Source organism: Rutidosis leptorrhynchoides, chromosome 8 (assembly GCF_046630445.1).
Source record: "Rutidosis leptorrhynchoides isolate AG116_Rl617_1_P2 chromosome 8, CSIRO_AGI_Rlap_v1, whole genome shotgun sequence".
In the NCBI taxonomy this organism is placed as follows: Eukaryota; Viridiplantae; Streptophyta; class Magnoliopsida; order Asterales; family Asteraceae; genus Rutidosis; species Rutidosis leptorrhynchoides.
In genome coordinates, this window is record NC_092340.1 from 243,627,902 (window position 1) to 243,643,010 (window position 15,109).

Genomic DNA, 15,109 nt, shown 5'->3' on the forward strand with positions numbered 1-15,109 from the left:
AGACAAGTAGAATTTTTTCGTTACGAGCAACTCAGAATGAAGGTATGATTTAGGATAATATGCTTGTGTCTGGCCAACAGAAGTATATTGTGATAAATCATACGAAATTTCTGGGAAGCTGAAGGAAAATTAGGCGGCCTGTGCTATATTGGATTGTGATGTGACTGGATATGAGATGAATAACCTGTGAAGTTCTGTTGACTTATGAGGCAATTTCGTAGACATAGGTATAGATTTTAGCATGATGACTAATTCTATTGCCTAAGCTTTGGATAATTGGGAAAAGTGGACAGTATAAAGAGTTGAATTGGATGACAGATCGTGAAATTTATGATGCGGAATAGCGAAGAAACACGAATTTGACTCTGATTATTTGACTTGATCGTGTAATTTGTGGGCTTAAGTGGATTAACGGACGTTGATCGATGAAGATTATGATAACTTATTTTGTACCGGGAGTGTATTGACGTCAAGAATCTCATTTTCCTATGCAATTGTGGTGGATATTGTCGGTATTGGGGATAAGATTGATAAAGTTAACCGTGTGTTTTGGCGGTTCGTGTCATAACCCGTCCTTAACCATAAGAACGTGTTAGATAACGTATGATTTCATTGCGAGGTATTGACCTCTATATGCGACATTTTTTTAAAGAAAAACTGCATATATTATACATTACAAACCATGATCCTTATTTTTGATACAAGCTTTGGACAAAATAAAGATGATTATCGTTTAGTGATAATCTTCGACTTACAAACTTTACAAATGATAATAACAACCCGATTTCTAGCATATTTTACAACACAAGTTCTTGGATATGCAGTCTTATTTTTGACACAAATATGCGTACGCAAGATCCTGCTTAGATTCAACATGATGCAGCGGAAGCTTCTAATTATCACCTGAGAATAGACATGTTTAAAACGTCAACATAAAGTTGGTGAGATATAGGTTTAATGCCGGCAGCAATATATATATAGACCACAAGATTTCATATATAAACGTTTTAATAAAAATATTCTAAGTGGTTGAGCACTTGGTAACCATACTTAACATTTAATCACGTCGCATATTCCCTTTATTATGAAATCTTACTACACCGTACCAAGTGTAGTTACGAAACGAAGTACTGTGCAACCGTTGAATACTGGTCGTCCAGTCCGGTTGGGGTTGTCAGGCCCGATAGATCTATCAACAGGATTCGCGTTTACAATACCGCTGTAAATATTAGTTACCAAGCTACAGGGAAGTATGCCAGTGGTACAACTCAACGTAGAATATATTTTTCAGTTACTTGTGTCCATAATGTAAAATATAAAATACATGTATTCTCATCCCGAAATATTTAGAGTTTAAAAGTGGGGCTATATACTCACTTTCGTCTTGAAGATATATATATAATTTGACTTGGTCTCCGGTTGATATCACGAACCTATCCATATATAATATATCAATACCTTTTCTTTTTAAACAAACGTCACATATATATACTTGTTATACTTTTAATACTTTGAATAATTCCTTAGTCCGTAGTTAGCAGTTCGTTGTTAGTAATTCAATTTTAATGGTTCATTTTTAGATGTTTAATATACCCGCAATGAAATAAATAAAACCCCCAACGAAATAAACAAAACCCCATCGTATATGTATTGGTCGAGATTAATCTTGACCCATGGTACCGGTGTTGTCAAATGACGTGTTGCGTACATAAAGTACCGGTGTTGTCAAATGACGTGTTGCGTACAATCATGGGATCTTATGATTAATCTTCTCGTGTTGTTTACGGGTGATCCTGAACCATATAAAATTGAATTATAAGTACATATATATAAAATATCATGTTAACTTAAAAAGATGTGATTTATTTAATTTTTTCCCAATTATTTTCGTGGCTAAACTAGTCTTGGATATCCGATTTTGTTTCGGTCATAGTTTCTTCGTTACAACTCCGTTTTCGTTGATTCAACTTGCCATCTCCTTGGATCGAGTCCCTCTTTAAGACTATGAACTGTAAATACCTTAGTTTGTATTCAAAATCACACGGCATAGGTCAAACTTTAGTGAAACTTATGAAGTTAATCATTTTCCATCATGTAAACAACCTCAAATGATTATTTTTCTAAAAATACTTATACTTTGAGTTAAATCATGAAATTTTTATGTGTTATCATATTCATAGTAAAAATCAATTTTTTCAGAAAATAAACCTCCAATTCAAAGTTTAAGATGGTTTTTAATTATCCAACCCAAAACAGCCCCCGGTTGCACTCCGACGTCGTAAATTCGGTTTTTAAGGTGTTCTTTGAAAAACCAAGTTATACCTTGTTAAGTTAGCATATAATTAAGATATGTTACAGGTCTTGAAGTATTTTAAAAGTTAAGTTAGAAGGATCTATTTAGTTTGCGAACAAGTTTGAAATCATTCAAACTATGTTCTAGTTTATAAACTCTTATATATATAGCTTTAAATATATGAATTGAAAAATAGTTGAAGTATAGTTTTTACCTCAAGTTTAAAATGTAAAGTTGCTGGAAAGAAGTAGTAAAATAAAAGTTGAGAGAGTTCTTGCAAGTGTGTGTGAAAATTGGAAGTAAAATTTGGAAAATGAATGTGTAAAAATGAGTTAGAAATGGTGCTTATTTATAGGCTTGAAAATTTGGTTTTTAGTGAAAATATCTAAGATAAGTTAAAATTTATTATGTCATGAATGACATATTATTCCAATAATTGAAGATTTCTATTGGTATATACCAATAGTAAATACTTCTAGAAGCTGTGTATAGTACCCTAGATATACGTATAGGATTATTGAGGAAACGGAACGAGAATTCAAATATAACTATCTTTTGTAAATATACTTATATTGTTTTATGTATAAAAGCCCTTTAAAAATGATTAAATACATTACTTATACGATATATGTATAAACATTATAAATCATCAGTATTTATGTCAAATAACGTTACGTAGGTTATTGTTTTGAAAACTTAAGTTAGTAGTTTCAAAATATACTTATGACTTTTTGTTATTAATACAAAATGAGATATTAAAACATCCTTAGATCATGTTAAATATGTATGTATAATTATCATATATTGTATAGTTCGTGATATCATCGGTCAAACTAGACGGTCAAACGTTGTGTAAAACTCTTTTCAAAAACATAAGTCTCAACAATTTGGATTGCTTATCATGTTGGTAAGGTTTAATTTATGTAAATATTAATCTCATAAGTATAGAACGATCGGAAAAGTGCGGGTCGTTACAGTACCTACCCGTTAAATAAATTTCGTCCCGAAATTTTAAAATTGTACCTATTTTGCGTCATCGAGAAACAAGTGTGGATACTTTTGTTTCATCTGATCCTCTCGTTCCCAAGTAAACTCAGGACCTCTTTGAGCATTCCAACGAACCTTAACGATTGGTATGTTGCTCTGCTTGAGCTGTTTAACTTCACGATCCATGATTTCGATTGGTTCTTCGATGAATTGTAGTTTCTCATCGACATGGATTTCTTCAAGAGGAATGGTGAGGTCTTCCTTTGCAAGACACTTCTTAAGGTTTGAGACGTGAAAGGTATTGTGTACTCCGGCGAGTTGTTGCGGTAACTCGAGTCGATAAGCTACCGGTCCAATGCGTTCGATGATCTTGAACGGGCCTACATATCTTGGGTTCAGTTTACCTCTTTTACCGAAACGTATTACACCTTTCCAAGGTGACACCTTTAGCATAACCATGTCCCCAATCTGAAACTCTAATGGTTTCCTTCGGACATCGGCATAGCTCTTTTGGCGACTTCGGGCTGTTTTCAATCTCTCCTTGATTTGTACTATCTTCTCAGTCGTTTCGTGTATGATCTCGAGACCAGTTAATTGTCGATCTCCTACTTCATTCCAACAGATAGGAGATCTACACTTCCTTCCATACAATGCTTCGAATGGTGCAGCTTTAATGCTTGCATGATAACTATTATTATACGAAAATTCTGCTAACGGTAGATACTTATCCCATCCGTTTCCAAAATCGATCACACATGCCCTGAGCATGTCTTCAAGAGTCTGAATCGTTCTTTCACTCTGCCCGTCGGTTTGCGGATGATATGCGGTACTCATATCTAAACGAGTTCCTAGTGCCTCCTGCAGTGATTGCCAGAACTTTGAGGTAAATCTACTATCACGATCGGATATAATGGAAATAGGTATTCCATGCCTTGAAACAATTTCCTTTATATACAATCGTAATAGTTTCTCCATTCTATCCGTTTCCTTTATAGGCAAGAAATGGGCAGATTTGGTAAGACGATCAACAATCACCCAAATGGTGTCGTATCCCCAGGCAGTCTTTGGTAACTTCGTGATGAAATCCATGGTAATACCATCCCATTTCCATTCTGGGATTTCTGGTTGTTGAAGTAACCCTGATGGTTTCTGGTGTTCTGCCTTGACCTTGGAACAAGTTAAACACTCCCCAACATATGTTGCAACATCTGTCTTTAAGTTAGGCCACCAATAATGTGTCTTAAGATCTTGATACATCTTTCCAACTCCAGGATGTATCGAGTATCTTGTCTTATGTGCCTCGTTCAATATCAACTTCCTTAATCCACCCAACTTCGGTACCCAAATACGGTTTGCAAAATATCGAATTCCATCTTCCCGTATAACGAGTTGCTTCTCATACTTCTTCATTATTTCATTTCCTATATTTTCTTTAGTAAGTGCTTCTCGTTGAACTTCTTTGATTTGTGAGTTGAGATTCATGCGAATTTTTATGTTCATCGCTCGTACTCGAATTGGTTCTCGTTCCTTTCTGCTTAGTGCGTCAGCCACCACATTCGCTTTCCCGGAATGATAACGAATTTCACAATCATAGTCGTTTATTAACTCGACCCACCTACGTTGCCTCATGTTCAGCTGTTTCTGATCAAAAATATGTTGAAGACTTTTATGATCAGTAAACACAGTGCATCTAACCCCATATAAGTAGTGTCTCCATATCTTTAACGCAAACACGACTGCTCCCAGTTCTAGATCATGCGTCGTATAATTCCGCTCGTGAATCTTCAATTGTCGAGATGCGTATGCAATAACTTTCTTTCGTTGCATAAGAACACAACCAAAACCTTGTCGCGAAGCGTCACAATATATTTCAAAATCATCGTTCCCTTCAGGTAACGATAAAATAGGCGCCGTAGTTAACTTCTTCTTCAGTAATTGAAATGCGTTCTCCTGCTCCGAGGTCCATTCGTATTTCTTCCCTTTTTGCGTTAATGCTGTCAACGGCTTAGCTATTCGGGAAAAATCTTGAATAAACCTTCTATAATAACCGGCTAAACCCAAAAATTGGCGTATCTGCATTGGTGTTTTAGGAGTCTCCCATTTTTCAATGGCTTCAATTTTTGCTGGATCAACCTGAATTCCTTTGCTACTAACAACGTGGCCAAGAAATTGCACTTCTTTCAACCAGAAAGCACACTTAGAAAATTTAGCGTATAGCTGTTCTTTTCTCAACAACTCTAATATCAACCTTAAATGCTGCTCATGCTCTTGCTCACTCTTGGAATAGATAAGAATATCATCAATGAAAACGATAACAAACTTATCTAAATATGGACTACAAACTCGATTCATGAGGTCCATGAATACAGCTGGCGCATTTGTCAACCCAAACGGCATGACCAAAAATTCGTAATGACCATAACGTGTCCGAAAAGCAGTTTTCGGTATATCTTCTTCTTTGACACGTAATTGATGATAGCCCGATCTTAGGTCAATTTTCGAGTACACACATGATCCTTGGAGTTGATCAAATAAGTCGTCAATTCTCGGTAGTGGATACCGATTTTTGATAGTTAACTTATTTAATTCACGATAATCTATACACATCCTAAAAGATCCATCTTTCTTTTTAACAAATAGAATTGGAGCTCCCCACGGTGAAGTACTTGGTCGTATGAATCCATGATCCAGTAATTCTTTTAACTGACTCTGAAGTTCTTTTAACTCGGACGGTGCAAGTCTATATGGAGCACGAGCCACTGGTGCGGCTCCTGGTACTAAATCTATTTGAAATTCTACAGATCTAAATGGAGGTAATCCCGGCAACTCTTCCGGAAAAACTTCAGGAAAATCTCTTGCCACAGGCACGTCATTGATGCACTTCTCTTTTTCTTTCTTTTCGACTTTATTAACATGTGCTAAGATAGCATAGAACCCTTTCTTCAAGCACTTTTGAGCTTTCAAATAACTAATGAGTTTTAGCTTTGAGTTACCCTTCTCTCCATAAATCATCACCGGCATTCTATCCTTACAAGGAATGCGAATTGCCTTCTTGGCACACACAACTTCAGCTCCTACTTTGGACATCCAGTCCATGCCGACTATTACATCAAAACTTCCTAATTCTACGGGTATTAAGTCAATCTTAAATGTTTCTCCGGCTAAATTTATTTTACAATCACGGCAAATTTTATCGGCTTTAATTAGTTTACCATTAGCTAACTCAATCATGTACTTAGCATCTAGAGGTAATGATGAACAATTCAATTTAGCGTGAAAGTCTCTACACACGTAACTTCTATCAGCACCAGTATCAAATATAATAGATGCGGATAAGTTATTAATGGTAAACGTACCCGTAACAAGCTCCGGGTCTTCACATGCCTCTCTAGCATTAATAACAAATGCTCTCCCACGTGCAGGTCCGATATTCTTCTCTGGATTCGGGCACTGGCTCTTATAGTGACCTTGTTTTCCACACCCAAAACAAGTAATGGTAGCCAAAGCAGTTCTATTTGCATTGGTGGCAGGAGTCTTGGTACCATTTGTATTTGTAACGAGAGCCCTACAATCTTCAGCAAGATGACCCTTTCGATTACATTTGTTGCATACCACATTACAGTAACCAGAGTGATGTTTGTGGCATCGGTTGCATAAAGGATTTTGTCCTTTATAACCAAAGCTTAAACCACTACCCGCACCTTGCGTGTTTTCTTGTTTCTTAAAAGATTGTTGTTGGTTACCTCGATCATAATTTCCATTCCACTTTCTTTTGTTACCTGATACCTTCACATCAGTATTGGATACTTTCTTATCCATGATGACCTGATCCATTAGCTCGTTTGCCATGGTTATAGCTTCATGAATTGTCTTAGGTTTCGATGCTGTAACATTTGCCTTGACCTTTTTGGGCAAACCATCTTTGTACATTTCAATCTTCCGTTCTTCGGTTGGAACCAATTCAGGACATAGCAAAACTAATTCCATCAATCGCTGATTGTAGTTGGTGATTTCAGTACCAATAACCTTCAGACTTCGTAACTCATCTTCCAACTTCCTAACCTCGTTCCTTGGACAATATTCGTTGATTAACATTGTTTTGAATTCTTCCCACGGAGTATCATAAGCTACATCTCCTCCTACAGCCTTCACATAATTTTTCCACCACGTGAGTGCACTATCTTGTAAAGTGCACGATGCATACTTGGTCATGTCCTTTTCAACACAACCACTGATTTTAAACACAGTCTCCATCTTTTCTATCCACCGGGTTAAACCGATTGGTCCTTCTGTTCCACTGAATGATGAGGGCTTGCAAGCTTGAAAAGTTTTGTAAGTGCACCCCACACGAGGATTTGGGTTAACTGCAGCACCTCTTGCAGCCTCGACCCATAACATTCTGTCGTTCACTCGTTGATTGATGAGTTCCTGGATTTCTTGTTCCGTCATTCGGTTCAATCGCGCCATATTCTTCTATAAGAATGAAAAGAAAATAATTATTCACATGGAATATTATAGATGTAGTGTATATTTACAGTACATTATAGCTTATTAATAATATGAACCAGGTATTATTATAAAAGCCTTTTCTTCTTATTAGCGTTTTATAATTATATCTAGGGTAGTACCTACCCGTTAATGTCCATACTTAATAGCTTAGTACAGAATCAATTACTACCATCTAAATAATACTTAACCATGGAAAATTATTGCATTTCACACTTCACTATTTTACATATGCTTATCTTATATCGAACATTAAGCAAACCACACTAATAATATTATACAAAACATTATATGATCCCATGGTTTAATACGGCAGCGCATCGTTTGGTCTATTTTCTAGGACGTTTAGGTTCAAGGAATGGCCTAACGCTTATCCTAGCTGTCTGCCTATATTTTGGCTGTGGGGCTGAAGAACTGGATGCCGGGACAGCACGAATAGGAATAGCGGGAATAGGGGTGGTAGTGTCTAGTGGAGTTGGTGCCACATCATCCTTACTAAACTCGGGATTTGAATTTTCTAATTCATTAGCCTTTCGTTTCTTTCCTAGTTCGAACTCGTCTTTTGTAATTTCCTGTATTTCTTCCTCGGGTTCACTTTCCTCCTCGGGTTCACTTTCCTCCTCGGGTTCACTTTCCTCCTCGGGTTCACTTTCCGGGTTCTCTATAGTCGGTTCATCCAGAATTTGTGAGTCTTCCCCAAAGATATTATTTTCGTCATCGGATAGGTTAATGACTGGAACACCATCTGAAGATTCTGGTTCGGAGTCGCTGAATGTGATAACAAGTTTTGAGCCCGACATCTATCACACAACAACTAACCCATTAGTACTACATAATATTTACATATAAATTTTAACCAACAATGATAAGCAATGGTTTTTAAATCAGACCCGGTCAAAGTCCAGACTTACTAATGTATCCTAACGACTTATCAGTTAGATACACTAATGCAAACCTGGTTCGCTAAGACCACCGCTCTGATACCACATGTCATAACCCGTCCTTAACCATAAGAACGTGTTAGATAACGTATGATTTCATTGCGAGGTATTGACCTCTATATGCGACATTTTTTTAAAGAAAAACTGCATATATTATACATTACAAACCATGATCCTTATTTTTGATACAAGCTTTGGACAAAATAAAGATGATTATCGTTTAGTGATAATCTTCGACTTACAAACTTTACAAATGATAATAACAACCCGATTTCTAGCATATTTTACAACACAAGTTCTTGGATATGCAGTCTTATTTTTGACACAAATATGCGTACGCAAGATCCTGCTTAGATTCAACATGATGCAGCGGAAGCTTCTAATTATCACCTGAGAATAGACATGTTTAAAACGTCAACATAAAGTTGGTGAGATATAGGTTTAATGCCGGCAGCAATATATATATAGACCACAAGATTTCATATATAAACGTTTTAATAAAAATATTCTAAGTGGTTGAGCACTTGGTAACCATACTTAACATTTAATCACGTCGCATATTCCCTTTATTATGAAATCTTACTACACCGTACCAAGTGTAGTTACGAAACGAAGTACTGTGCAACCGTTGAATACTGGTCGTCCAGTCCGGTTGGGGTTGTCAGGCCCGATAGATCTATCAACAGGATTCGCGTTTACAATACCGCTGTAAATATTAGTTACCAAGCTACAGGGAAGTATGCCAGTGGTACAACTCAACGTAGAATATATTTTTCAGTTACTTGTGTCCATAATGTAAAATATAAAATACATGTATTCTCATCCCGAAATATTTAGAGTTTAAAAGTGGGGCTATATACTCACTTTCGTCTTGAAGATATATATATAATTTGACTTGGTCTCCGGTTGATATCACGAACCTATCCATATATAATATATCAATACCTTTTCTTTTTAAACAAACGTCACATATATATACTTGTTATACTTTTAATACTTTGAATAATTCCTTAGTCCGTAGTTAGCAGTTCGTTGTTAGTAATTCAATTTTAATGGTTCATTTTTAGATGTTTAATATACCCGCAATGAAATAAATAAAACCCCCAACGAAATAAACAAAACCCCATCGTATATGTATTGGTCGAGATTAATCTTGACCCATGGTACCGGTGTTGTCAAATGACGTGTTGCGTACATAAAGTACCGGTGTTGTCAAATGACGTGTTGCGTACAATCATGGGATCTTATGATTAATCTTCTCGTGTTGTTTACGGGTGATCCTGAACCATATAAAATTGAATTATAAGTACATATATATAAAATATCATGTTAACTTAAAAAGATGTGATTTATTTAATTTTTTCCCAATTATTTTCGTGGCTAAACTAGTCTTGGATATCCGATTTTGTTTCGGTCATAGTTTCTTCGTTACAACTCCGTTTTCGTTGATTCAACTTGCCATCTCCTTGGATCGAGTCCCTCTTTAAGACTATGAACTGTAAATACCTTAGTTTGTATTCAAAATCACACGGCATAGGTCAAACTTTAGTGAAACTTATGAAGTTAATCATTTTCCATCATGTAAACAACCTCAAATGATTATTTTTCTAAAAATACTTATACTTTGAGTTAAATCATGAAATTTTTATGTGTTATCATATTCATAGTAAAAATCATTTTTTTCAGAAAATAAACCTCCAATTCAAAGTTTAAGATGGTTTTTAATTATCCAACCCAAAACAGCCCCCGGTTGCACTCCGACGTCGTAAATTCGGTTTTTAAGGTGTTCTTTGAAAAACCAAGTTATACCTTGTTAAGTTAGCATATAATTAAGATATGTTACAGGTCTTGAAGTATTTTAAAAGTTAAGTTAGAAGGATCTATTTAGTTTGCGAACAAGTTTGAAATCATTCAAACTATGTTCTAGTTTATAAACTCTTATATATATAGCTTTAAATATATGAATTGAAAAATAGTTGAAGTATAGTTTTTACCTCAAGTTTAAAATGTAAAGTTGCTGGAAAGAAGTAGTAAAATAAAAGTTGAGAGAGTTCTTGCAAGTGTGTGTGAAAATTGGAAGTAAAATTTGGAAAATGAATGTGTAAAAATGAGTTAGAAATGGTGCTTATTTATAGGCTTGAAAATTTGGTTTTTAGTGAAAATATCTAAGATAAGTTAAAATTTATTATGTCATGAATGACATATTATTCCAATAATTGAAGATTTCTATTGGTATATACCAATAGTAAATACTTCTAGAAGCTGTGTATAGTACCCTAGATATACGTATAGGATTATTGAGGAAACGGAACGAGAATTCAAATATAACTATCTTTTGTAAATATACTTATATTGTTTTATGTATAAAAGCCCTTTAAAAATGATTAAATACATTACTTATACGATATATGTATAAACATTATAAATCATCAGTATTTATGTCAAATAACGTTACGTAGGTTATTGTTTTGAAAACTTAAGTTAGTAGTTTCAAAATATACTTATGACTTTTTGTTATTAATACAAAATGAGATATTAAAACATCCTTAGATCATGTTAAATATGTATGTATAATTATCATATATTGTATAGTTCGTGATATCATCGGTCAAACTAGACGGTCAAACGTTGTGTAAAACTCTTTTCAAAAACATAAGTCTCAACAATTTGGATTGCTTATCATGTTGGTAAGGTTTAATTTATGTAAATATTAATCTCATAAGTATAGAACGATCGGAAAAGTGCGGGTCGTTACAGTTCGAGTAACAATTTTTGGGTTTGTTGACCATAGTTGACCCGATTCCAAGGACGGAATCTCTTTTAAGGAGGGTAGATTTGTAACACCCGCGTTTTGGGCCTAGATGAAATGACCATTGTACCCTTAGGGTATGGTGTAATTAGTGATTTTAATAATTATATGTTTATAATTATTTGGTTATTTAGTTGAGACCAGTTTGTGACAAGGGTCACAGAACAGGTTCGTTTGTTGAATTTGGACTTCGTTTGGGTTGCTAAATGATGTACGAAAGATATCAGATAACTGATAAATACCCGTGTGTTGTGATGTATGAGTTTTAAGACTCATAAGTGTTTGGTGGGAGGGTTATTCTTCCATTTTCTAGAAAATTCCCCAAACCCACCCGTTCACTCACCTCTCCATCCTACCAAACCCTAATTTCTAATCTTTGTTCTTGAGCTCAAATCATTTACATTTTCGTGTTCCTTATGATCTACTGATTCTATCAAGGTAAGAATCACAAGTTTTCATGATTTAATCTTCAAGAAAATTGGGTTTTTGTGATAGTTTTTACAAAGTGGGTAATTTGGGTCAAAAGAGTTGAATTTGATGTTGGTTGAGTCCGGGTTTATGTTTCTTGATGTATAGTGTCTTAGATTTGATCAGTTTTGAGGTAAAAATCGAGCTCTAGAGCAAGAATTGGATGAATTTGGGTGAAACCCGTCACTTTGGCTTCAGCTTCTGCAGATGAACTACCCTCGGTCGATGGTCTCTGACCATCGACCGATGGAGTGAGACGATCGGTCGACGGACTAGACGATCGACCGATGGTGGAAGTCCTTCGACGAACGGTTGAAAATTTAACGATCGACCGATGGTGTAGTCCACCGGCCGATGGAGTAGTGACGATCGGCCGATAGTCTCTGACGATCGACCGATGGTCTTAGACAGTGAAATTTTTACTAAGTGTTGATTTCTAGCCGTTATGCTGTCCGTTTGTATTTTGAGATTTTGATGTAAATTTCAAAAGTGCACAAGTGTTAAGGAGAAAAATTTTAGCGGACAGATTTTCTGACAAAATTTCTATATTTGTGTTATTTAGTGTTTATGGACATAAACTAACTCGTGTATATGTATTTCTCAGGAGAAAAGGAGACAGAGAAGGTTCAGTGATTAGATAGCTGAACACCTTCTCATTTGCTGGTAATCGGTGAGTGGGATTATCTCCGGGTGTAGTATAGAGTAGCAAGTTGTGCTACTATGTTATACTGTTATAGTTGCTATGCTTAGTAGATATGTTGTAATAATGATCATCGTAGAGTTGCCATGCTAGTCGTAGGAACAGTTGTTCGTAGTGGTAGTTGCTTAACAGTTGTGTGCACAAGTTGTAGTTGCCTGTTGGAACCTATTGTTGTTAGGTTCAGCTCAGAGAGGTCAACCTTGTTGTGGTTGGGTCCAGTTGGCTACTGTTTGTTGAGTATAGTGCTGAATGACGCATCACCTGCGTGTGGATTTACTATACTGGGGATTCAGTAGTAAGGACTTTCGGTAGACGCTAGACTGATCAGCTAGTGGTCGTGTGCTCGTACAAGCCGCCGAGTCTCTAGTTGGAGCATAGTTGCTAGTTGATTGTTGCCAGTTGATAGTTGCTAGTTATTAGTTGTCAGTTGCCTGTTATGGATTGTTGTAGTTGCTGTAGTTGTACAAGTTGGTACTGTATGCTAGATCTGTTAGATGATTCTATTCACTTAGCCTCGTGCTAACCCCCCTCACCTCATCCCTTGCAGGTTTTCGATCTTAGTGCTGGTAGGGACGGGAGTTGGGTTGACGATATGTTTGACAAGACGAACTCTGATGTCTTAACTTTTATAAATATGTAACTAGTTGTTTAACGTAACACCGGTTATTTGTAATAAGTAACTAGCTAATGATTTGTGATAATCATGTTCGTAATTAACTAAGGGTATTTATGTGAATCAAGACTTCCGCTGTGATTAAAAAAAAAAAAGAGCAGGGTGTTTCAACTTTATAAGCATTTCATCAAATAGTTGGATGGCATATGTGAAACTGAAATTCAAACGGGAAGCTAATTAAAATTTATATACAACAAAGCTATGAAACTTACCATGTTCGACAAATAATTCAGGGGGGCCTCCGATTGAAGTAATAAGGAAAGAACAACACCATTCATTCCGCCATGTTTCAACCTAGTTAAGTTCATCAAACTTATTTATATATTTGGATTTAGATGATTCCCCTATCAGAAACTTGATCCATAGTTTCTGCAAATCAAACCATTATAATTTGTAAATGTGTACGAACAGTCAAACAATTATAAATTGTAAATGGATTGGTTGATTGAAAAGCCTATTTTGAACACTTCAATTACAATATGGATATAAATTGTAACCCTATTATTGAATATTAAATCAGAGAGAACTAAAGTACAGATTTTTTTAAACGCTATTATCCGCATCAGGTTCTCGATTTTGAATGGATTAGAATCGCTTGATAAATCGCGTGATGAAGATAATCAATTTTGGTACGTACCTGATGAATAGCTTGATAAATCGCGTGATGAATCGCGTGAATTTTGAATCTAGGGTTTAATAATAAAATGTATTCCTTTCAATATACAGACTAAAAAAGTACGTATGGCGTGTTTTTTTTTAAAATATAAAGAAACCCTAATTTGGAACAGATACAAATACGAAGTTAAATAATTAATAATAATATGATTTTTTAAATTATAAAATAAATACATTTATGACATCACTTAGAGGTTCTAGAATTTTTTCTTTTTCTTTTTGATTTTTTCTTAATAAAGAAAATAGCCTAATAATGACATCATCATTATAGAGATTTAATAGAAACTATAGATATAGAAAAATAAGTTTAAGGAAACAAATATTATTCCTATAATTATTATCCTTATATACTAAAGGACACCTAACCTTTGGTCTTTTTGAACCCCAACAACCATCTAAACGGCATCCAATCACCACCCCCAAGTTTGACTTTTCATCAGCATTTACATTTACCCTCCTTAACTAGGGTCTTAAATTAAACTTTCAATTTAATATAATATCCAATAAAAAAATTCACTCAATTTTTAACGGGCCTTGGTTTTTCTCCTGCCGTGAGTTAGATTTCTCTGTTGTCTCCCTTATATACTAAAGGACACCACATTTGGTCGTTGTGAACCCCAACAACCATCTAAACGGCATCCAATCACCACCCCAATTTCCATTTTACCCTCTCCAACTTTAACTATCAAATGTGACTTTTCATCAGCATTTACATTTTCTCTTCTTAACTAGGGTCTTAAATTGAACTTTCAATTTAATATAATATCCAATAAAAAAATTCACTCAATTTTTAACGGGCCTTATTTTTTTTCCGTCGTGATTTAGATTTCACTGTTATGACCCGAAATAATTTTACGAACAAAACGCAACTAATTATATTCGAAACGGACTTTACTTTAACAAACCCACCTTATTATAACAAGTTGATGGTTAGAGCAACTGGTTAGTTCATGAGTTGTAAGAGAAACTACATGGGTTTGTGTCCCTCTCGCCCTTTTTTTCCTTTTTGTTTGCAATTTTATTCTTAGTTCTCGCTCAACATTAGTTTTAGAAAAGA